The 23,265-nt window shown below is 38.5% G+C and overlaps 1 protein-coding gene across 4 annotated transcripts in view; it reads left to right on the forward strand.

Annotated features, from left to right (window-relative positions):
- The window catches only part of ZNF652 (zinc finger protein 652), a 61,562-nt gene that overhangs the window by 2,721 nt on the left and 35,576 nt on the right, over positions 1 to 23,265 (forward strand). The window contains exon 2 of one of the 4 annotated variants that reach the window (XM_069543179.1): positions 1,301 to 1,369. The exons of the other annotated variants lie outside the window; for them this stretch is intronic. The gene's annotated coding sequence lies outside the window, so the exon portion shown is untranslated. The remainder of the gene's footprint in view (positions 1 to 1,300; positions 1,370 to 23,265) is intronic. 4 annotated transcript variants of the gene reach the window in all.

Here is a 23,265-nt window from a genome sequence, read left to right on the forward strand (position 1 = left end):
CATGTTTAAATCTAGAACTAGATATGAATGTTGCACCATTCTACAATAAGCAGGGGATAAATATCAACTATTCTTGTTTAAATCACCCTACCCTCAGCCCTTGCCTTTTGACCATATCTCAGTCAGGAGACAGTGTGTGATAGTGTTATGATGGGCAGTGAGATAAAAGAAACAGGTCCCCAGCTCTCCAGGAGCTTGTAATTCTGATAATATTTTTTGCTTACAAAATCCTTTAGGACTTTCATATTTTTGATATTTTGGAGTTTCTGAGAGGCTAAGGAATTTATGGTATTAGCAGCATTTTGGATGGCAAGGGAGCCTTGGAATCTTGCATAAAACCTGTTTCATTCACCTGAAGAATAGCATTTATTCTAATAATCAGGCAGTATATCCTATGAAATTTGAAAGTATGCTGAGATTGCAAATATTGCATTTTTATTATCTAATAAACAGGATTGAGGTGGCTTATATTGCAGGTTATGTTGTTTTTTTTTTTCATGTCGTGCCTAAAGTTTTACTGTCAGAAATTATTTGCATATCCTAAGCCCAGGGAATTTCAAAATTGCAAATATGTTACTTTTCTTTTTCAGTGTAGTATGTGACAAATCATTAAAATCTCAGGGGACAGTGTGCTTCCTTGATTTAACATCACAGAACCTCTTCTAACCAGTCACTTACCTAGGTAAACACCCACACACCACAAAGCAGCTGATCATATAACTCATATGGCTGTGAGGACAGCATTCTCTCTGCCAAATTCAGAGCTTGGAAGCTGGAAAACAATTGCATAGCAGTGAAACATGGAGTCGTGGTGCCGGCTGCTCACTCTCATTAACACAAACAGCTTGCTGTAGTTTTTTCAACGCTCTTCTTCAGACACCCTTCCCTTAGGAGGTTTCAGATCAGCAGCTTCTACTCAAGGGAAACAGCACCTACTTTCTGCAACTGTGGCCTCAAGATCTGATGCGTGACACCCAGAGCTGTTTCCATTTCTGCTCTCAGTATGGGAAGTAATCTTGTAGTGTGGTAAGAAAATACTTATTCAAGTCTGTAGAAAAAAGTTGATTAGTAATGCTGCTGATGTGATTTTGTTTTTGAATGTCTGAAGCCTTTTGAAGAAGCAAACTTGTAAAAGTGAACTGTTTAAAAACAAATCACCCTTTTCTCAAGAGTTTCAGAAGATTTCACCAAAATGTGAATATACTCTTGAGTTTCATTTCCCTTGTTCTAAAACGTCAGTTGAGAGACAACCAAAAGCAAAAAAGAACTGAACTGGATTCTCTCGTATTTTGAATCATAGCCTTTGGAACTAAAGGAGGTGACTGCATTTCCTCGCCAGGAATTCCTGAGTCTTATGCTACCGTTTTAGGTATGATGTTTTTCTCATCTATTGTCATCATTTCAGACAGCATTTTGATAAAATGATTTTGATAAGCAGAATTTATTTTAATAAAAGTGAGTTGGTGTTGGAGTTAGTGACTTTAGCTGAGGGAGGATCAGGGAGATGGTTCTTTGGAGCCAGGCAGAACTAGATTTGAATAAAGCTCCACTGTCTTTACAGCATTGGACTAGTCACCTTGACCTCTCTATAGCCTCAGTTTCCTTGCCAGAAGAGTGGGGTTTGTTATGATATTAGAGATAATATATATGAACTTCTAGAAGACAGGCACATATACACATTGAGGACTCAATGGTAGGACAGGAGTGATGTGGGAGTGAAACTGCAGATCATTTTGGCTTACAGGATTTAGAAGTCTGGTGCTGCGATCTGCATACTTTAATTTGTGCTGATTTGAGATGAAAAAATTGCAAATATTTAACTTGGTGCGTACCTAAGTCTTGCAGGTGCACTGTGCTTGTTGGAACTTTGATTTGTTGCTCTATGGCTGGCTGAACTTGGTGGAGACAATAAAACTTAGCTCCAAATTCAACAGTGTTACCCACAGGCTGTGCTTGTTTTAAGCCTTTTCAGAGCTTACGTGGTGAAAGGGGTGTTTTAGGACACTAATGTAGCTCAATGAGTTCTGTGTCCAGAGTTGAATCACGTGCAAAGCCTTGTGTAAATTTTCATGGTTAATGCAAGTCATAAAGTGCTTGGTGGAATCAGTGAAGACATCCAATGCTTATTTTAGTTAATCTGTTTGTTTATTTAGCAGTTATCTTTGATATTTGAAAACACTTATGAACATGTTTTTCTTAAAAAATTCTCATTGCTCTTCTGAGGTTTTGATCATAAACTATTATTGGGGCTATAAGTTTGAGTGCCTAAGGCATTTTTGCTTTGATGGGTGAAGGAAAGAAAAGTAAGATCCCTTACCTGTCAAATTTGATCAGCTCTCCACTTTATACCTATACCTTTAGGTTGTGTATATAGTTCCCAGCATTGTTTTTAGTCAAAAAGGCAAGTTTATGGTACATTATTTTTTTTAAATGGCAACCCGCTCCAGACTCTTGCCTGGAAAATCCCATGGACGGATGGAGGAGCCTGGTAGGCTACAGTCCATGGGGTCTCAAAGAGTCAGACATGACTGAGCGATTTCACATACATAAACATAAGAGTCTGGTTACTTTGAAAAGTAGATTCAGGACACGTATACAGTTTTATTCAATATGCAGAACTTTTAAAATAGAGTTTCTTGAGTTCTGTAGAATTAAATTATTCTGTCATTTTTGCAGAATATCACTGTGATAAGTCCATAACCTAGAGACTTTTCAGATAAGGTAGGCACATCAGTAATGCATTAGGAAATAGCTCAAGGGAATCTGCTAAGCCTTATTTTCTTTTATTATTGAGCCACCTAGGGGCTTGCCCATCAGTGGAATCAGTCACTAGTATTGGATTGCTGATAAAGAGGAGTTGGCAAAGTTAGACTTTGCAGAACACTTGAAAAAAACTTAGTCTTGGCCAGAATGTATAACTGCAGCATTTATGCTATGTGAACCCACTGACTAAATAAGGTTTAGATGATTGAGTTAACATAATTTTTTCTCAACTGTGGTACATTTTGCCAAGAAACTTTTTTTTGGAAGTGGTGCTATGTTGTTGTTTTTTTTTTTTCTGTCTAGTTTACTGGAGTCAAATGGCTCAGTAGATGGCTTGTTGCGTTTGTCAGTTTCTTGATAGGCCAGTCAGTGTGTGGTGAGAAGGGATTGCTGGAAGAGGATAAGAATGGAAATCATGCAAAGAATGGCTCCTGAGCATGATTTTTGGTCTTTACCGTGGATGTAAAGACCATGGTATCAGAGAATTGTGACTCTACTTGGATTTCACCAAGATAGGCAGTGTGGGTGATTCCTTTTGACTTCAATGCTAATGTAGAATGTAATCTTCAACACATTTATACTTTTCACCTTTGTGATTTAGATTCAGTTTGGGGGATTCAATGGAACATAACTTCTTTTTTAAATAATCTTTTAAACATTTTTTGTTTATTTTTCGCTCTGCTGGGTCTTAGTTGCTGCTCATGGGCTTTCTCTAGTTGCGTTGAGCAGGGACTGCTCTAGAGTCGCGGTGCATGGGATTCACACTGTGGTGATTTCTCTCGGGGAGCAAAGGCTGTAGGCGCAGGGGCTTCAGTAGTTGTGGGTCACAGGCTTAGTTGCTCCACAGCATGTGGGATCTTCCTGGACCAGGGATTAAACTTGTGTCCCCTGCATTGACAGGCGAATTCTTAACCACTGGACCACCAGGAAAGTCCCAGCATATAACTTCTTAATTATACTATGTGAGCTATAAAATGAGATTTATAACTAGGCCCTTATAAATTGTTTTTACCCTTTTGAATATATCATTTTAATATATCTAGAATAATATCAGTGGCCTATAAATATTGAAATGCAAAAAATAATACAGTAAAATACTGTTTTGTTTCTTGAGGGGGTGGCAAGGAGAGCATTTGTGACTTCAGTTTTGTAGATAAATCTGTTTTTTTCCCCCAGTTCCTCTTAAAACTATGTCCCAGCTGCCCATGGACTTTTCCTATATTAATATGCTAAGAGGTGGAGTTTGAACAAAAAAGATCTTAATGACATGGATAACCACAATGGTGTGATCACTCACCTAGAGCCAGACATCCTGGAGTCTGAAGTCATGTGGGCCTTTGGAAGCATCACTACAAAGATAGTGGAGGTGATGGAACTCCAGCTGAATTATTTCAAATCCTCAAAGATGATGCTCTTAAAGTGCTGCACTCAATATGCCAGCAAATTTGGAAAACTCAGCCGTGGCCACAGGACTGGAAAAGGTCATTTTTCATTCTAGTCTCAAAGAAGGGCAAGGCCACAGAATGTTCAAACTGCCACAGAATTGCACTCATTTCACATACAAGAAAAATAATGCTCAAAATCCTTTAAGCTAGGCTTCAGCAGTTTGTGAACCAAGAAATTCCAGATGTGCAAGCTGGATTTAGAAAAGGCAGAAGAATCAGAGATCAAATTGCCAACATCCATTGGATCATAGAAAAAGCAAGAGAATTCCAGAAAAACATCTTACTTCTGCTTCATTGACTACACTAAAGCATTTGACTGTGTAGATCACAACAAACTGGAAAATTCTTAAAGAAATGGGAATACAAGACCACCTTACCTCTTGAGAAACCTATATGCAGGTCAAGAAGCAACAGTTAGAACCAGACATGGAAAAACAGGTTGATTCAAAACTGGGAAAGGAGTACGTCAAGGCTGTATATTACCAACTTGCTTATCTAACTTACATACAGAGTCAGTTCAGTCAGTCAGTTCAGTGGCTCAGTCATGTCTGACTCTTTGCGACCCCATGAATCGCAGCACACCAGGCCTGCCTGTCCATCACCAACTCCCGGAGTTCACCCGAACTCATGTCCATCGAGTCGGTGATGCTATCCAGCCGTATCATCCTCTGTCGTCCCCTTCTCCTCCTACCCTCAATCCCTCCCAGGATCAGGGTCTTTTCCAATGAGTCAACTCTTCGCATGAGGTGGCCAAAGTACTGGAGTTTCAGCTTTAGCATCAGTCCTGCCAAAGAACACCCAGAACTGGTCTCCTTGAGGATGGACTGGTTGGATCTCCTTGCAGTCCAAGGGACTCTCAAGAGTCTCTCCAACACCACAGTTCAAAAGCATCACCCAGTTCTTCAGCGCTCAGCTTTCTTCACAGTCCAACTCTCACATCCATACAGGACCACTGGAAAAACTATAGCCTTGACTAGATGGACCTTTGTTGGCAAAGTAATGTCTCTGCTTTTGAATATGCTGTCTAGGTTGGTCATAACTTTCCTTCTAAGGAGTAAGCATCTTTTAATGTCATGGCTGCAGTCACCATCTGCAGTGACTTTGGAGCCCCCAAAAATAAAGTCTGACACTGTTTCCACTGTTTCCCCATCTATTTCCCATGAAGTGATGGGACCAGATGCCATGATCTTCATTTTCTGAATGTTGAGCTTTAAGCCAACTTTTTCACTCTCCTCTTTCACTTTCATCAAGAGGCTTTTAGTTCCGCTTCACTCTGCCATAAGGGTGGTGTCATCTGCATATCTGAGATTATTGATATTTCTCCCGGCAATCTTGATTCCAGCTTGTGCTTCTTCCAGCCCAGCATTTCTCATGATGTACTCTGCATATAAGTTAAATAAGCAGGGTGACAATATACAGTCTTGATGTACTCCTTTTCCTATTTGGAACCAGTCTGTTGTTCCATGTCTAGTTCTAACTGTTGCTTCCTGACCTGCATGTAGGTTTCTCAAGAGGCAGGTCAGGTGGCCTGGTATTCCCATCTCTTTCAGAATTTTCCACAGTTTATTGTGATCCACACAGTCAAAGGCTTTGGCATAGTCAATAAAGCAGAAATAGATGTTTTTCTGGAAAACTCTTGCTTTTTCCATGATCCAGCGAATGTTGGCAATTTGATCTCTGGTTCCTCTGCCTTTTCTAAAACCAGCTTGAACATCTGGAAGTTCACGGCTCATGTACCATGCGAAATGCCTGGCTGAATGAATCATAAGCTGGAATCAAGATTGAGGGGAGAAATATCAATAACCTCAGATATGCAGATGACAGCACCCTTATGGCAGAAAGCAAAGAGGAATTAAAGAGATTAAAGAGCCTCTTGATGAAGGTGAAAGAAGAGAGTGAAAAAGCTAGCTTAAAACAACATTCAAAAAATGAAGATCATGGCATCTGGTCCCACAACTTCATGGCAAATAGATGGGGAAGCAATGGAAACAGTGACAGACTTTATTTTTTGGGCCCCAAAATCACTGCAGATAGTGACTGTAGCCATAAAATTAAAAGCCACTTGTTCCTTGGAAGATAAACAATGACAAACGTAGACAGCATCTTTAAAAAAAGCAGAGATATTACTGTGCCTAAATATCTGTATAGTCAAAGCTGTGGTTTTTCCAGTAGTCATGTATGAATGTGAGAGCTGGACCATAAGGAAGGCTGAGTGCCAAAGAATTGATGCCTTCGAACTGTGGTGCTAGAGAAGACTTTTGAGAGTCCCTTGGACAGCAAGGAGACCAAACTAGTCAATCCTAAAGGAAATCAACCCTGAATATTCATTGGAAGGACTGTTGCTGAAGCTGATGCTCCAATACTTTGGCTATCTGATTCAAAAAGCCAACTCATTGGAAAAGACCCTAATGATGGGAAAGATTGAAGGCAGGCAGAGAAGGGGACAACAGAAGATGAGATGATTGATTGGCATCACCAACTCAATGGACATGAGTTTGGGGAAACTCCAGGAGATGGTGAATGACAGGGAAGCCTGGTGTGCTGCAGTCCATTGGGTCGCAAAGAGTCAGACATGAATGAGTTTGAACAAGAGTTTGAACTTAACCTTGCCTGAAGCATCCTGAGCTCTTCAGTTTTCTTCAGCATACCACGTATACGCACTAGGAATACAAAGGCATTTAAATTAACTCAGTAAGTGTTTAGGAAAATCCTAAATCCTTACAGTAAGAATTGGATGAATAAGTTAATGTATATTCATGTAATTGAGTAAATCTTGTATGGCTACAAAAAAGAATGAAGAAGCTATATATTATTGTGAAAAATCTCTAAGCCATATTTAAGTGTAATACAGTATGTACTCATTTGAGTATGGCTTATAAGAGTCACTCATATTGTGTGTAACAATGCTTCATTTATTCTCATATAATATTTCATTGTATACATACGTTGTAATTTATTTCTCCATTCTTCTATTAATTGGAGAAGGAATGGCAACCCACTCCAGTATTCTTGCCTGGAAAATCCCATGGATGGAGGAGCCTGGTAGGCTACAGTCCATGGAGTTGCAAAGAGTCAGACACAACTGAGTGACTTCACTTTCACTTTCTACCATTAATGGACATTTGAATTGTTTCTGGTGTAGCTGTCATGAGTAATGCTGCTGTATTCACTATATTCTCTTCTGTACTTAAATTTTTTGATCCTTGCATGTGTATACTAAATAATTTTTCTAATTAAAAAATTATATAATTTCAAATGGCTAGTTGCCTCCTGTCAGATTGTGGTAAGCAGCATATACACTTATGCATCCATTCCAACTTGTCAGGAATTAAAACTGCATCCAAAAGGTAGTTTTTTCTGCCTTTCAGAAACTCCTCAAACTTTTCATCACCTCAAATGGAAAGTTAGATTTTTTTTTTCTGTAAAGATGTCTTGTGTCTCTAAGGTCAGGTGGTACAGAGAGTCCTAAAGACATTCCACAGGAGCCAGCTGTTGCAGGGTTGGACTCTTCTAAATCTAGAACTGGTGTTTATTTAATTCTCTGTAACACTGTTTCTCAAACTTTTGGGTCATGATCCACAGAGAGAAGCAGTATATGCATGCCCACGTGTATTCCCGCATATGTGTTCCACCACCTACAACTGAAACAAAGCTCCAGAAACAGTACTTAGCCTTACCATCTGTGAGACAGTCTGTTATTTTACAGTTTCATTTGTAAAAATTGGGTTGGGACAGACAGTTTGAAAATCACTGCCCTAAATAGAACTTAACAAAAAGTATTTTCTTGAAGTTGATGCTAAACAAATGCTTACTGGAGTAAATGGGGATGGGGGGAGTGATAAATTGAAAAGCTGTGCTTAATGGTGTGAGTGTGAAGTGTTAAGAAACGTGGCATGAAGGAAATCATCATATTTATGACCTTAGTTATTGCATTATTGTCGTTTAGTCGCTAAGTTGTGTCTGACTCTTTTGAAACCTCATGGACTATAACCACAGACAGGTTCCTCTATGAGATTTCCCCAGCAAGAATACTGGAGTGGGTTGCCAGTTCCTTCTCCAGGGTATCTTCCTGACTCAATAATTGAACCTGCATCTCCTGCATTGGCAGGAGGATTCTTTACCGTTCAACCTCACCAGGGAAGCCCAGTTATTGCATAGAGAGAGTTAATTCTTAAAGTGAAACTCTGGAAAGGTTAAAATTGGATTCTCATTTTGCCTAGCATTTAAACTATGTTCTTCTAAAAGATGGGACACCTACTCTTGCTTAATACACACACACATACAGTCAAGCACTGGCTACCTGTTTATTCATTGTTAGCCAGAATTGAGTGGACTAAGAAATATATACAAATACATATAAACTTATACAAATGTAATAAATATATACAGCATAACCTTTAACACAAAGTGTGGTTTAAATATCAATATACTTGTGTAAAATGGTTATAGAATAAAAATACATCAAGGACTCAATAGTGAATTTTTACCTCTGTGTGAAAATCAGACTATGGGCTTGGACTATATTTCAGAGATAGCTCTGTCAGAAAAGCAATCATCAGAACCTGGTTCAATGGAAGGACAAAACTTTAAAGTTACTTGATTGGAGTTGTCTTTCATTTCCATACCCAAAGTTATGTATACTGTGAATATGTCTGTATTTTTCTTTCTTTATGTACCATTTAATCCTCTTGTAACCCTTTGAGGTAGGTATTATTATCCCCATTTTTCAACAGGGAAATTAAGACAAAGAGGGGTTATGTAACTTGCCAAAGTGAATGTATTCTTTTCTTGGTGTTGAGATTTTGTAGGAAAAGACCCATCAAATGATTTTATTTTGGTAATTGAAAAATTAGTTTTAAAATTAAAAATCCATAAATATTTCTGGCTTTTAGAAGCCAGAGACTATGTAAGTAATTTTGTTAAATTGTTATTTTAAAAAAGATATTTTGGCCATGCCGTGTAGTGTGCAGGATCCTAGTTCCCCGACCAGGGATCAAATCTGTGCCCCCTACAGTGGAAGCCTGAAGTTCTAACCACCGGACTGCCAGGGGCGTCCCTGTTTTGTTTTTTAAAATAATGTACAGTAAATTGATATTTTGGCATGTGTACAGTTCTTCGTATTAGTACCTTTGTGTCAGTTCTTTGTATTCCTGTTGCCACTACCACGTCAGGGTACAGAACAAGTCCGTCACTCCAGACTCTTCCCTGTAATCCCTTTGCATTGGTACTCTCCTCCACCCGCCACTCTGGCAACCGTTGGTCTGTTGACCATCTCTATAGTGTTCTCTTTTGGAAAGTGCTGTGTAAGTAGGATCAGTCAGTATGTAGCCTTTTGAGACTGTCTTCCTCCACTTAGCATGACGCCTATGAGATTCATCCAGGTTTTCTGGTTATCAACAGTTTGTTCCTTTTATCACCAAGTAATAGGCGGCTCAGAGGTTAAAGCGTCTGCCTCCAATGAGGGAGACCTGGGTTCGATCCCTGGGTTGGGAAGATCCCCTGGAGAAGGAAATGGCAATCCACTCCAGTATTCTTGCCTGGAGAATCCCATGGACGGAGAAGCCTAGTAGGTTACGGTCCACGGGGTCGCAAAGAGTCGGACACGACTGAGCGACTTCACCGTCACCTTCAATATCCCATTGTGTGGGTACACCACAGATTGTTCATTCATTCTTAAAGGGCATTTGGATTGTTTTCTAGTTTTGGGTGAATATAAATTCTCATTTCTCTAGAGTAAATACCTAGGAGTGGGATTGCTTGATGATAGGTGTGTGTGTTTAACTTTCTAACAAACTGCCAAACTGTCTTCCAGAGAGAGTGTGCCCTTTTGTACCTCCACCAGTAACATACGAAAGTCTTGTTTGGTCTATGTCTTTGCTCACACTTTAAGTTGTATTTTTTATCTTCACTGTCCTAATGGGTGTGTGTGTGAAAATGTTAGTCGCTCAGTCATGTCCAACTCTTTGCAAACCATGGACTACAACCCACCAGGCTCCTCTGTCCAGGGAATTTTCCAGGCAAGAATACTGTAGTGGGTCCATCCATTCCCTTCTCCGGGGGATCTTTCCAACCCAGTGATTGAACCCGGTTCTGCATTTCAGGCAGATTTTTTACTATCTGAGCTACCAGGGAAGCCTGAGTCCTAATGAGTATGTAGAAATAATTCATTTTGACCCTTAGGACCAGAATCTGGGTAATAGACCAAGCTATGCCATCAACTAGCTGTTGACCTTACAGGAACCATTTAACATTTTAAAGCCTCATTTTTCTTCATTTCTCATATAATAGAGAATATTGAATATGTTGTAAGTTCTCTTGCAGCTCTCCAGTTCATTGGTATGGAAGCGTAAATCCTTGGCAACAGGACAGATTTTGTTGCTTGTGTAAAAAAAAATCTATTGACGGATCTAAGCTAAGGTATAAACACTATAAATAATACATGTCTATTTGTAAGTAGAATCTGTGTGAAATAACTTGATATTTATAACTGTAATTTAGCTCTAGCTAAGCATAATAATACTGAGATGTGTCTGTCATGTCTATAAGCTAAAATTATATAGCTAATGTTGCAGTTAACATTGACAATCTAGAGTCTTTGGCTAATGTTGGATGTTTTCATAATAGAACTATTTCTCAGCTTTCTAGGGCAATTGTTTACAGTAAGTTCAGTAACAAATATTTTACCATTTTCAGTCATGAACAGGGGATCATTTTTTTTAATTACATATTTGGGTACTTAGTGTCTTACTTGAGTGTGAAGCAAATTGCTTCTATAGTGTTAAGAAGAATAGTTTATTATTTTTCTAAAGAATTATACAAGCTTATCCAGAATTATTTAAGGATGACAGAAAGATATGAAGGAACAAAGTATCTCCGCCTTCATCTTTGCCCCTATCCTAGGTATCTCTCAGTGTGAGCATACATATACATAGCTTATGTGCATAGTCTTACGTAGTGGGATTATGTGATTTCACTCCCACATGTACTTTACGCTTATTTTTTCTCATGTGGATATATTTCTGTGTCAATTAATATAAACCTACATCATCATTTGAATGACTGTGTAGTATGCCAGGATCTGTGTGTATCATTATTTATGTTTCAAGTTTTTGTTATATTAAGTAGTGCTATAAAATGAATACCCTTGTATACATATCTTTTTATACTTGTGTTATTATCTACTAATGAGGAATTCTTGATAGCTGGGTCCAAAAATACACACACTTCACACTTAGGAAAATAGTGCTGAGCTGCTCTAATGAAGGTTAGTTATTCCATAGTCACATAGCATTCGGGTCTATATTGGCCAAACCAGCTGATGTCAGAAGTCAGGTTACCTTGGCATTAGCCAGTTTGGGTTTTAAGCCATAAATCATATCTATACATGTTTGTAGGTGGATCCTGCTGAAAAAACTCGTTCCATTTGGTAACTGATAGTCTTTACCCAAGTAAACCTGAAAATGTTGAAAAACATCAAAGTTAAAAAAAGCAGTTTTTTAAGGAATTCCCTAGTGATCCAGTAGTTAGGACTCTACTTCTACTGCTGAAGGCAGCAATTCAGTCCCTGGTGGGGGCGCTGAAGTCCTGCAAGCCACGTGGCATGGGAAAAAAAAGTTTTAAAAGCGCTCACTTTTGGGAAAAACTAGTAAAGCTGTTTGTTTTTTTAATTCAAAGAAAATCTTTTCATTAATGTGGTTATACCTCAATTTGTACTACCCCTGTAAGTTCTCTTTTTTAAAATTAAAAAAAATTAAATTTTGGAATAATTTTAGATTCACAGAAAAGATGCAAAATGGGTACTTTTTTTTCTAATTTATTTTAATTGGAGGCTAATTACTTTACAATATTGTGGTGGTTTTTGCCATGCATTCACATGAATCAGCCATGGATGTACATGTGTTCCCCATCCTGACCCTCCCTCCAACCTCCCTCCCCATCCCATCCCTCAGGGTCATCCCAGTGCATCAGCCCTGAGGACCCTGTCTCATGCATCTATTTCACATATGATAATATACATATTTCAATGCTTTTCTCGCAAATCATCCCACCCTTGCCTTCTCCCAGAGTCCAAAAGTCTGATCTTTACATCTGTGTCTCTTTTGCTGTCTCACATATAGAGTCATCATTACCGTCTTTCTAAATTCCATATATATGCGTTAATATACTGGTGTTTTTCTTTCTGACTTATTTCACTCTGTATAATAGGCTCCAGTTTCATCCACCTCATTAGAACTGATTCAAATGTATTCTTTTTAATAGCTGAGTAATACTCCATATGTATATGTACCACAGCTTTCTTATTCATTCATCTGCTGATGGACATCTAGGTTGCTTCCATGTCCTGGCTATTGTAAACAGTGCTGCAGTGAACATTGGGTTACACGTGTCTCTTTCAGTTCTGGTTTCCTTGGTGTGTATGCCCAGCAGTGGGATTGCTGGGTCGTATGGCAGCTCTATTTCCAATTTTTTAAGGAATCTCCACACTGTTCTCCATAGTGGCTGTACTAGTTTGCATTCCCACCAACAGTATAAGAGGGTTCCTTTTTCTCTGCACTCTCTCCAGCATTTATTGTTTGTAGACTAAAACAGGTACTTGTATATCACCTCATCTAGTTCTCTTTTTTCTTAAGATGGATGTATATGCACTTATTTCTTGGTTATAAAAAGAAAGCCTTAGATTAAAATATATACTTAAAAATGTTACAGTAACACAGTACAACTGTCTGTATAAATATTATAAATGGTATTGATAATCTTCAGTAACTTTATAGTCTTCTTGTGGTTTATGGAATAATGGTAGAGTTTAAGGTCCAGTACTTTTAAAGGTTTATTTTTGTTTTTTCTATGACTGTGTTTCCGTTTCCTAACCTAATTCTGATACTGAGAGTTTTACCTAACAGCCATTAAAATAATATAATTTAGTCTTTCACATTACTCTGAACCAAATTGAAAACAAATTATTACTTAAAAAGCAATTACATATCGGTATTTCTGAGCTTGTTACTTGGTCTGCATAGATTTTAGAAGTTGAGTACTTTATATTAGAGAAATGAATCTGTAATTATTTTTAGCTGAATTCATTGTTCTCTTATAGTTGTTAGAACAGGTAAAATAAAATGGTAACATTAAAGTTGGTATATTTTTATTGTATATTTGGCAAACTATGAAAATTAGCATTTGAAAATTACTTCATTGTGTTGACATTTTGTTCACGTTAAGTTATAATAAATGTAGAATATGAAAATATTCCAGATGATTATATCTCATGAATAAAGTTGAAAATCATATAGACACAAAGCATAGTGATAATTATAACATTTGTATAGGGTTTTGGACATGAATTTGAGCTTTCTCCAGGAGATAGTGAAGGACAGCAGGGGAACCTGGTGTGCTGCAGTCCATGGGGTTGCAAAGAGTCAGAAAACTTAGTAACTGAACAACAGCAACAAGTAGGATTTTGAGATACTTTTCTCATATATTCTTTTTTTTTTAAATTTAAATTTAACTTTACTTTTATTGAAGTAGAATTGATTTACAGTGTTGTGTTAGTTTCAAATATACAGCAGAGTGATTCAGATATTCATCTTTATCTTTTTTCCAGATTATTTTCCCTTACACAGTATTACAAAATATTGAATATGGTTCTCTTCATCTAGTTCTGTTATTGTTAAAGTCTTACATACACTAAGAAACCAGCGCTGGTACATTACTATCAGCTTAACTCCAGATTTAGTTCAGATTTCACTAGTTTTTCAACTAATATTCTTTTTCTGTTTGGAAACATCCTAAATCAAGCTTTTAAACTCTGCTTAAATAAGCTTGAATATCTGTCGATAGATTAAGTTTAGCCATACATTGTACATTTGTACCGTGTATAATGTATCCAGATCTCTGTATTTGTCTAGATAAGTTTAAAGTATCTTTGATGTTATTATCTTTGAAAGTTATCTTTTGATGTTCACAGATGTCTGCCCAAGGCCATATTAGGGTAGGTTTGGAGGTCTTTTTCCCCCACCCTTCTTGTGTCCATGCAGAAGCATAATTTATAATATGAGTAAGAATAGTTCTTGCACAGTGATAGCCTTTTCAGTCCAGTTATAAGTCTCTATCTCCAGGATCACATAGCTACCTTTTGTTTTACTAAGAAATTAACTTGTGCTGGATGGTTGCACTGTCTGGCTCTGAGAGAATATAAATATTGAGCAGTTCTTGAAAGAGAAACTGGTGCTGGTTTTGCAGCAGAATACCATTATAGGTCAGTTTTCATTCCAATCCCAAAAAAAGGCAATGCCAAAGAATGTTCAGACTACCACACAATTGCAGTCATTTCACATGCTAGAAAAGTAATGCTCAAAATTCTCCAAGCTAGGCTTCAACAGTACGTGAACTTCAGATGTTCAAGCTGGATTTAGAAAAGGCAGAGGAATCAGAGATCAAATTGCCAACATCTGTTGGATCATAGAAAAAGCAAGAGAATTCCAGAAAAACATCTGCTTCATTGACTACTCTAAAGCCTTTAACTATGTAAATCACAACAAACTGGAAAATTCTTAAAGAGATGGGACTACCAGAACACCTTACCTGCCTCCTGAGAAATCTATGCAGGTCAAGAAACAACAGTTAGAACCGGACATAGAACATTGGACTAGTTCAAAATTGGGAAATGAATACATTGTCTGTATAGTGTCACCCTGCTTATTTAACTTATATGGAGAGTACATCATGTGAAACGCTGGGCTGAATGAAGCACAAGGTGCAATCAGGATTGCCGGGAGAAATATCGATAAGCTCAGATAAGCAGATGATACCACCCTTATGGCAGAAAGAGAAGAACAACTAAAGAGCCTCTTGAAAATGAGAGGAGAGTGAAAAAGCTGGCTTAAAACTCAACATTCAAAAAACGAAGATCATGGCATCTCGTCCCATCACTTCATGGCAAATAGATGGGGAAACAATGGAAACAGTGACAGACATTATTTTCTTGGGCTCCAAAGTCACTAGGGAACGGTGACTGCAGTCATCAAATTAAAAGCCGGTTGCTTCTTGGAAGAAAAGCTATGACCAACCTAGACAGCATATTAAAAAGCAGAGACATTACTTTGCTGACAAAGGTCCATATAGTCAAAGCTGTGGTTTTTCCAGTAGTTAGTCATATATAGATGTGAGAGTTGGACCATAAAGAAAGCTAAGCACTGAAGAATTGATGCTTTTGAGCTGTGGTTGGAGAAGACTCTTGAGAGTCCCTTGGACTGCAAGGAAATCAAACCAGTCAATCCTAAAGGAAATCAGCCCTGAATATTCATGGGAAGGACTGATGCTGAAGCTCCAATACTTTGGCCACCTGATGCAAAGAACTAACTCATTGGAAAGGACCCTGATGCTGGGAAAGATTGAAGGCAGGAGGAGAAGGGGATGACAGAGGATGAGATGGTTGGATGGCATCACTGACTGTATGCACATGAGTTTGAGCGAGCTCTGGGAGTTGGTGAAGGACAGGGAAGCCTGGCATGCTGCAGTCCATGGGGTCGCAAAGAGTCAGACATGACTGAGTGACTGCACTGAATTGAACCATTATAGAGGGGGTACTTACTTGGCTATCTTTCACTCTTCACTTGCTAATGCAGAGAATCTCTCCTGAGGCAAACTGTGGCATCCAAACTCACTATATTTAAATGATTTATTGAAACAGTTTACATTATGGAAGAGGCAGAAGAAATTGGCAACATCACATGGGTATGGATTTTTAAAAATCACTTTCCTCCCAACTTAAAACTGTTAGGTGTTCCATTAGCTTACATGTCCTTTTAAAAGTAAATAAAAATCTTCCTAAGCATTCTTGGAAACAAAAGTGGTAGTCAACAGAAGCTTCATGAAGGAGATAGATACTTTTGAGCTAGGTCTGCAATGGTGCCTGGAATTTTATAGTCATATAGGCCGTGAGGGTGGAGTGGTGGTGTTCTAGGTAGAAGCAAAGAATGATATAACCAAAGATTTAGAAGTGGAAAAAGTCAGGGTGCACTTTAGAAATAGCATGATGACATTAGGTGGGAGAGAAGGATTTTGGGGATCCAAGTCAGAATAAGTCAGTTGGGTCAGATGGAGGAGGGCTTTGGAACGATTTGCTAAGGTATTGAACTTTATTCCAAGGCTGTAGAAGCCAATAATACCTAGTTTTGTAGCTAGGGAATGACATGATCCAAATTCTTTAGGAAAATATAGTTTAGAAAATCTCTGTGTAAGGTGGTTTAAAAGAGGGAGGCAGAAAGACTATTGTAATGTGAGATGATTTGGGCCTGAACTCAGAGGTTGTGTTAGCAATTGGAATAGGGAGGACATGTCAGCTTTTAAAAACAGGACTTGTTGGTTCATTAGGTATTGGGGTAAGGTAGAGGGAACCCCAGAATGAACCCGAGGTTTGGATCCTCAGTCAGAAACTACAGCTGCTTCATTTGGGTCTTCCACAAAATTGACCATAAAATAAGAACTTAAAATCAATAACATCCTAGAACTGAGGAAAATTATGTAGTCTCCTTGTTCTGGAAACCATAAAATGCAGCTTAGAACTGAGTCAGGATAGAGGAAGCGAACCAGGGAAGGAAGAAGGCAGTTTTTCATTTAACACTGGAGAACCATTGCTATGGCTTGTACTTGCATCTGATTTTTATACGGTGAAATGGTGTAGGCCATTTTACTTAAAGGCTTTCCTGGTGGCTCAAACAGTAAAGAATCCACCTGCAATGCAGGAAACCTGGTTTCAGAACCTGGGTCAGAAAGACCTCTTGCAGAAGGGAATAGCAACCCACTTCAGTATTCTTGCTTGGGCTTCCTAGGTGGCACCGTGGTAAAGAATCCAAAGGAGACTCAAGAGATGTAAGTTTGATCCCTGGGTCAGGAAGATCCCCTGGAGAAGGAAATGGGAACCCACTCCAGTATTCTTAACTGGAAAATTCCATGGACAGAGGCGGCTAGTAGGCTACAGTTCATGGACTCACAAGAGTTGGACGTGACTGAGCACATACTGTGCTTATGGTGATAGCAACAGCACAGCCCTGACTGAAGATGAGAATCCTGTGACCTCATAGTACAGCAGATTTAGGAAGTCATCTAAAACGGTCTGCTGCTCACCTGTGGGCCTCTCTCTATAAACGTACGCATACTTTGTTTGGTTGATGGTTTCTTAGTTGGACCTGTGTATACGAAGGTGACAGAATGTACTGTGTAGTCCATCAGCTAGAGAACACAGATAAAGCAGCTTTAATGCCAGTTCTTACTAAAACATTGGCTATGCATGTAAACAATACCGACCTAAAACCTTACCTGTAGCCAGAGCTACACAGGAAGTTTTCCACATGAAGACGGAAGTTTGTAGTTCAGTTTTATTGTCTTTTCATGGACAAAAGTTGACTTAATGTATAGGATACAGTACTGTCTACTGTCTAACCAGTCTTGACTGAATGATGATCTTACTAGGCAAATTGTTTTATTCAAACATATTTAACTTTTTTTATTATTCTCTGTTAGCATATTTGGGATTAAAGTTTTATTATATCAAACATATACCATATTTGGTATATTTTATATTATAGTTTTTAGAGATGAAATTTAAGTTATGGAAAAGAAAATGTCATAATATGGGGGGATTTTCAAACTATATTTTACCTCTGTAATTCCTTAGTTTAGTCATATCAAAAAGTTGATTTAGAGTTAATTGTAGTTATAAAATATTTTTTTCTCCACTGAGCCACCAGGAAAGCCCAACAATTATTAGTATGTGGCTGATCTTGTTTCCTAGGGCTTCCCAGGTGATACAGTGGTAAAGAATCCATCTGCCAGTGCAGGAGATGCAAGAGATGCAGGTTTTATCCCTGGTTCAGAAAGGTTTCCCCAGAGTAGAAAATGGCAGCCCACTCCAGTATTCTTGCCTGGAAAACTCCATGGACGGATGAGCTCGGTGGGCTGCAGTCCATGGGGTCACAAAGAGTTGGATGCAGCCAAGCACACACACAATTTTGTTTCATATATATCCACCCTCACTGTAATTCCCTCTCTCCAGTTACTTTGAAGCGGTTTAGATGTCATATCATATTATTTTCATATGTGAAAATTCTTTTTTAAAAAAGACAAATACCATTATACTAAAAAAACTTCCAGATCATCATTAAGTAATCAGTATCTGTACTTCCCAGTTGACTCATAATTGTTTTTTCAGTTTGTTTTTTCAACATTTAGATACAGGCTAGAATGTTGAATTAAGGTCCAAAGAATGAGTGATTGGCTAATATGTCTGTTCAGTTCAGTTGCTCAGTCATGTCCGACTCTTTGCAACCCCATGAATCACAGCACGCCAGGCCTCCCTGTCCATCACCAACTCCCGGAGTTCACTCAAACTCATGTCCATTGAGTCGGTGATGCCATCCAGCCATCTAATCCTCTGTCGTCCCCTTCTCCTGCCCCCAATCCCTCCCAGCATCAGAGTCTTTTCCAATGAGTCAACTCTTTGCATGAGGTGGCCAAAGTATTGGAGTTTCAGAAGCTTTAGCATCATTCCTTCCAAAGAACACCCAGGACTAATCTCCTTTAGAATGGACTGGTTGGATCTCCTTGTAGTCCAAGGGACTCTCAAGAATCTTCTCCAACACCACAGTTCAAAACCATCAATTCTTAAGCACTCAGCTTTCTTCACAGTCCAACTCTCACATCCATACATGACCACTGGAAAAACCATAGCCTTGACTAGACGGACCTTTGTTGGCAAAGTAATGTCTCTGCTTTTGAATATGCTATCTAGGTTGGTCATAACTTTCATTCCAAGGAGTAAGCGCCTTTTAATTTCATGGCTGCAATCACCATCTGCAGTGATTTTGGAGCCCCCAAAAATAAAGTCTGACACTGTTTCCACTGTTTCCCCATCTGTTTCCCATGAAGTGATGAGACCAGCTGCCATGATCTTCGTTTTCTGAATGTTGAGCTTTAAGCCAACTTTTTCACTTTCCTCTTTCACTTTCGTCAAGAGGCTTTTAGTTCCTCTTCAATTTCTGCCATAAGGGTGGTGTCATCTGCATATCTGAGGTTATTGATATTTCTCCCAGCTTGTGTTTCTTCCAGCCCAGTGTTTCTCATGATGTACTCTGCATGTAAGTTAAATAAGCAGGGTGACAATATACAGCCTTGATGTACTCCTTTTCCTATTTGGAACCAGTCTGTTGTTCCATGTCCAGTTCTAATTGTTGCTTCCTGACCTGCATATAGGTTTCTCAAGAGGCAGGTCAGGTGGTCTGGTATTCCCATCTCTTTCAGAATTGTCCACAGTTTATTGTGATCCACACAGTCAAAGGCTTTGGCATAGTCAATAAAGCATAAATAGATGTTTTTCTGGAACTCTCTTCCTTTTTCCGTGATCCTGCGGATGTTTTTAATTTGATCTCTGGTTCCTCTGCCTTTTCTAAAACCAGCTTGAACATCTAGAAGTTCATGGTTCACGTATTGCTGAAGCCTGGCTTGGAGAATTTTGAGCATTACTTTACTAGTGTGTGAGATGAGTGCAATTGTGTGGTGGTTTGAGCATTCTTTGGCATTGCCTTTCTTTGGGATTGGAATGAAAACTGACCTTTTCTGGTCCTGTGGCCACTGCTGAGTTTTCCAAATTTGCTGGCATGTTGAGTGCAGCACTTTCACAGCATCATCTTTCAGGATTTGAAATAGCTCAACTGGAATTCCATCACCTCTACTAGCTTTGTTAATATGTCTATTAAATCTCTTTAAATGTATAGGTTCTCCTTCCTTTCTTTTTCCTTTTCCTTGGAATTTTTGTTGAGGAATGCATGTCATTTATTGGATAATCTTCCATAGTCTGGATTGTGGTGATTGCATCCATGTGACACCATTTAACATGTTCCTTGGTCCCTTTTTATTTCCTGTAAATTGGGTTTTAGATCTACAGACTTGATCAGATTAAGGTTCAGTTCTCGTGTGGGTGTGGGGCAGGACTACTAGGTGGTGGTGTAGAATGCTACCAGGAGATGTGCGGTGTCGGTTGTTTCTTCTTTGGTGCTGTTACCAGCCACTGATGATCTTTGTCTATATTTATTAATTCATTATGGGTTGCAAAATGATACAAAAATAATTTCTTCTTCAATTAGAATACTTCTATAGAAAGAAATTTCCCCTGAACAAATATTTAATTTCCTTGAAGTACAGATCTGATGGGAATGGCAGGTTGAATGCTTGATTCTTGTCCTTCACTAACCAGTTTTCAGAAGAATGAGCTTGTTCTTTTGTCATCCCCTAAAGGTGGCCAGTGGGTTTAAGCATATTTGATGTGTTTCGATGCACTCTGTTCCTCATCGTTGTTGGTACTCAGTTGTCCTGTTTTTATCCATTAGGAGCTTATCAGGCTGGCTTCTGAGTCTTTTGACACAACCTTGGTAGTCTTTGATAGCTTCTTTGCTTTCCATTATGACAAGATGTTTCAGACTTAGATGTTTCCTGTCCTGTCTCCTTTTAGTGGGAAGTATCTGAACCTCAGTATGTTCTCAGTGCTGAGCTAGACACAGGCTAGAATGCTGAAGTGGTAATTCAAAAAGAACTACCCGATCTCAAGGGGCTTATAGTCTTTAAAGTTTTTATTTTTTTATTCATTTGGTTTATTTACTTTGCATACATTTTGATGTGGTAAGATCAGATTTCGATTTTCTCTTACTTGACTGAAGCAAATCTCTGATTTTATTGTATGATAGGTATATATCAGAATGAGAAGAAGGTCTAAAATAATTTTTTAAAATTTAACGTGTAATAAAAATTAATAGAATGACTTTAAAAAGATAAAACCTGGTAATGATACACATTTTACAAACCTATTGCCACGCAGGAACAATAGTATGTTTGTTTTACGCATAAATGTGTAACCATATAATTTATTGTCTAGACTGGGAGAAATGTGAGAGGGGCATTATTAATAATTACTCTGGGAGAAACAGGTATAAATCAGGACTATACAGCCACCCTGTTTATAAACCAATTGGCAATATTGTAAGCTTTCAGAGACCAGGGATCATATTAGCATGTTAGTAGTTATATCTGTGGTAACTCATGTGGTAGGTGCTCCGTAAATACTTGTTGAGTGTTACTGAAAATCTGCTGGTATTTTGAGGCTTGGTGTAGATTTAAGTGCTTTTTACGCTTTGTTAAATTATGTTTGCACTTCTTCCAGGTTTTATCAACACTTCCGTCTAAGGGATCTTATACGTTGAACCTGAAAAGATTTGATGAGTTCATTTAATTTTTAAATTTAGGATCTGTTGTTCTGTTTATTATAGAAATAATACATGTTCATTGTAAAAATATTAGAATATGTACATTACCTCTTTACCAGCAACTCTCACCTCCACTCCCCCCCCCAAAAAAAGTCATCTATCCTTTGATTATGGGCTTCTCCAGTGGCTCAACAGTGGAGAATCTGCCTACAGTTCAGGAGACTCAGCAAGAGATGCCGCCGGTTCAATCCCTGGGTAGGGAAGATTCCCTGGAGAAGGAAATGGCAACCCACTCTAGTATTCTTTTTTGGGAAATCCCATGGACAGAGGAGCCTGGCAGGTCACAAAAGAGTCAGACATGATTTAGCAACTAAAGAATAACAACATCCTTTGATTAGATTTTAGTTGAAGGGAGAGAAGAGCATAGCAGTTATATACTCAACTAGTTCTTAACTCTCAGAGTCCCTCTCACTCACCATTTAGCCAGCGGACCTTAATTTCCTCTGTTTATAAAGGAGACTTATACCCATTTGACAGGAACTTTGTAGTTCTTAGACTGATGTGGGGTTTTGGTCGGGGGAGCGGGGAGCTGGGGAAGGAGAAAGCAGTTACTTGAACAATAGTTATGTGATTAAAACTCTCAAGTATTGCCAAAAATAGTTGATAGAAATTTTGCATTGATGTGAACCAGCGTGAAACCACTTGGATTTTGGTGAGGGGAGTATATTTAAAGATATTACAGTAAAAATCCACATTACTGTGTAAAATATTTCCTTCAGCGTTTAGGTGCAGGAGGATTTGTCTTGGCCCTGTGTCCATAAGGCTTCGACGGGGCATCCCGCTTGGTCATATTGGCTTGCCTGTCTTGAGCACTCATTGGATTTGGGTTATGACAAAAGTTACTTAACAGGAAAAAAGCAGGCAAATAGATACTCAGGTTTTTGACTGACTACATCTATTTATAACACATATATTGTGAAGAGCTGTGGTTTTCTTTAGATTAAGAAAAGCATCATGTAAAAATCATCTCCACATAAATGCTTCCTCTGCCCACTCATTTGTCTGCAAGCCAGGAGTCTGTTCATTTCCGCTTGGGCTCAGTGCCTCTGCTGTTCATAAGCTCATTTTCTAGACGTTCCAGTGCGTTTAAAACATACATGTTTAAAGTGTTTGTATAAAATATAAAATGTTTAAAGTTACTAGTTAATTTATTTTGTACCCTGAAAGTAACCTCTCTGGGGCCTTTAGGGAGATAGTGCCTTGGAACAGGTTGTTCGCTCAGAAATATGGATATTTGGATTTTTTGTCTTACTGAAATATGCACAGTCATTCACAGCTCAATATAGAGAACCGTGTTTGGGGAAAAGTAATGAAAACTTCTGTGTGGAAAAACCTTTGTATATTTGAACATCTTCCACCAGCTTTCACCAGCTTTCTCTGCTCAGGCTACCCCTGACCAATTATTGAACCACAGAGCAAATAGTGAAGAATAATGTTGTGTGATGCTGAGGGATTTTTGCTCCTCACACACACATTGTTAAATTGCCACATGTTTTATGGGTTGGCCTTGAGTTAAAATTTTAGTGTTTAGTCACCAGTACCTAGCATAAGTTTGTCGTATGATACATGTATACGTATGCATGTTTGTACATGTATGTGTTCGTAAGGAGTGTGCTTTTCTTCCTTAAACTGAACTATTGAGATGTGTTTGACCTTTTTTTTTCTCTACTGCTTTACCTGTTATATGGCATTTAGTGAAAAAAATTTTTTTCGTGAAAGTTGCAGATCCCTTGAGGGCAACAAAC

This window comes from Ovis canadensis, chromosome 11, assembly GCF_042477335.2.
Source record: "Ovis canadensis isolate MfBH-ARS-UI-01 breed Bighorn chromosome 11, ARS-UI_OviCan_v2, whole genome shotgun sequence".
Taxonomy (NCBI): Eukaryota; Metazoa; Chordata; class Mammalia; order Artiodactyla; family Bovidae; genus Ovis; species Ovis canadensis.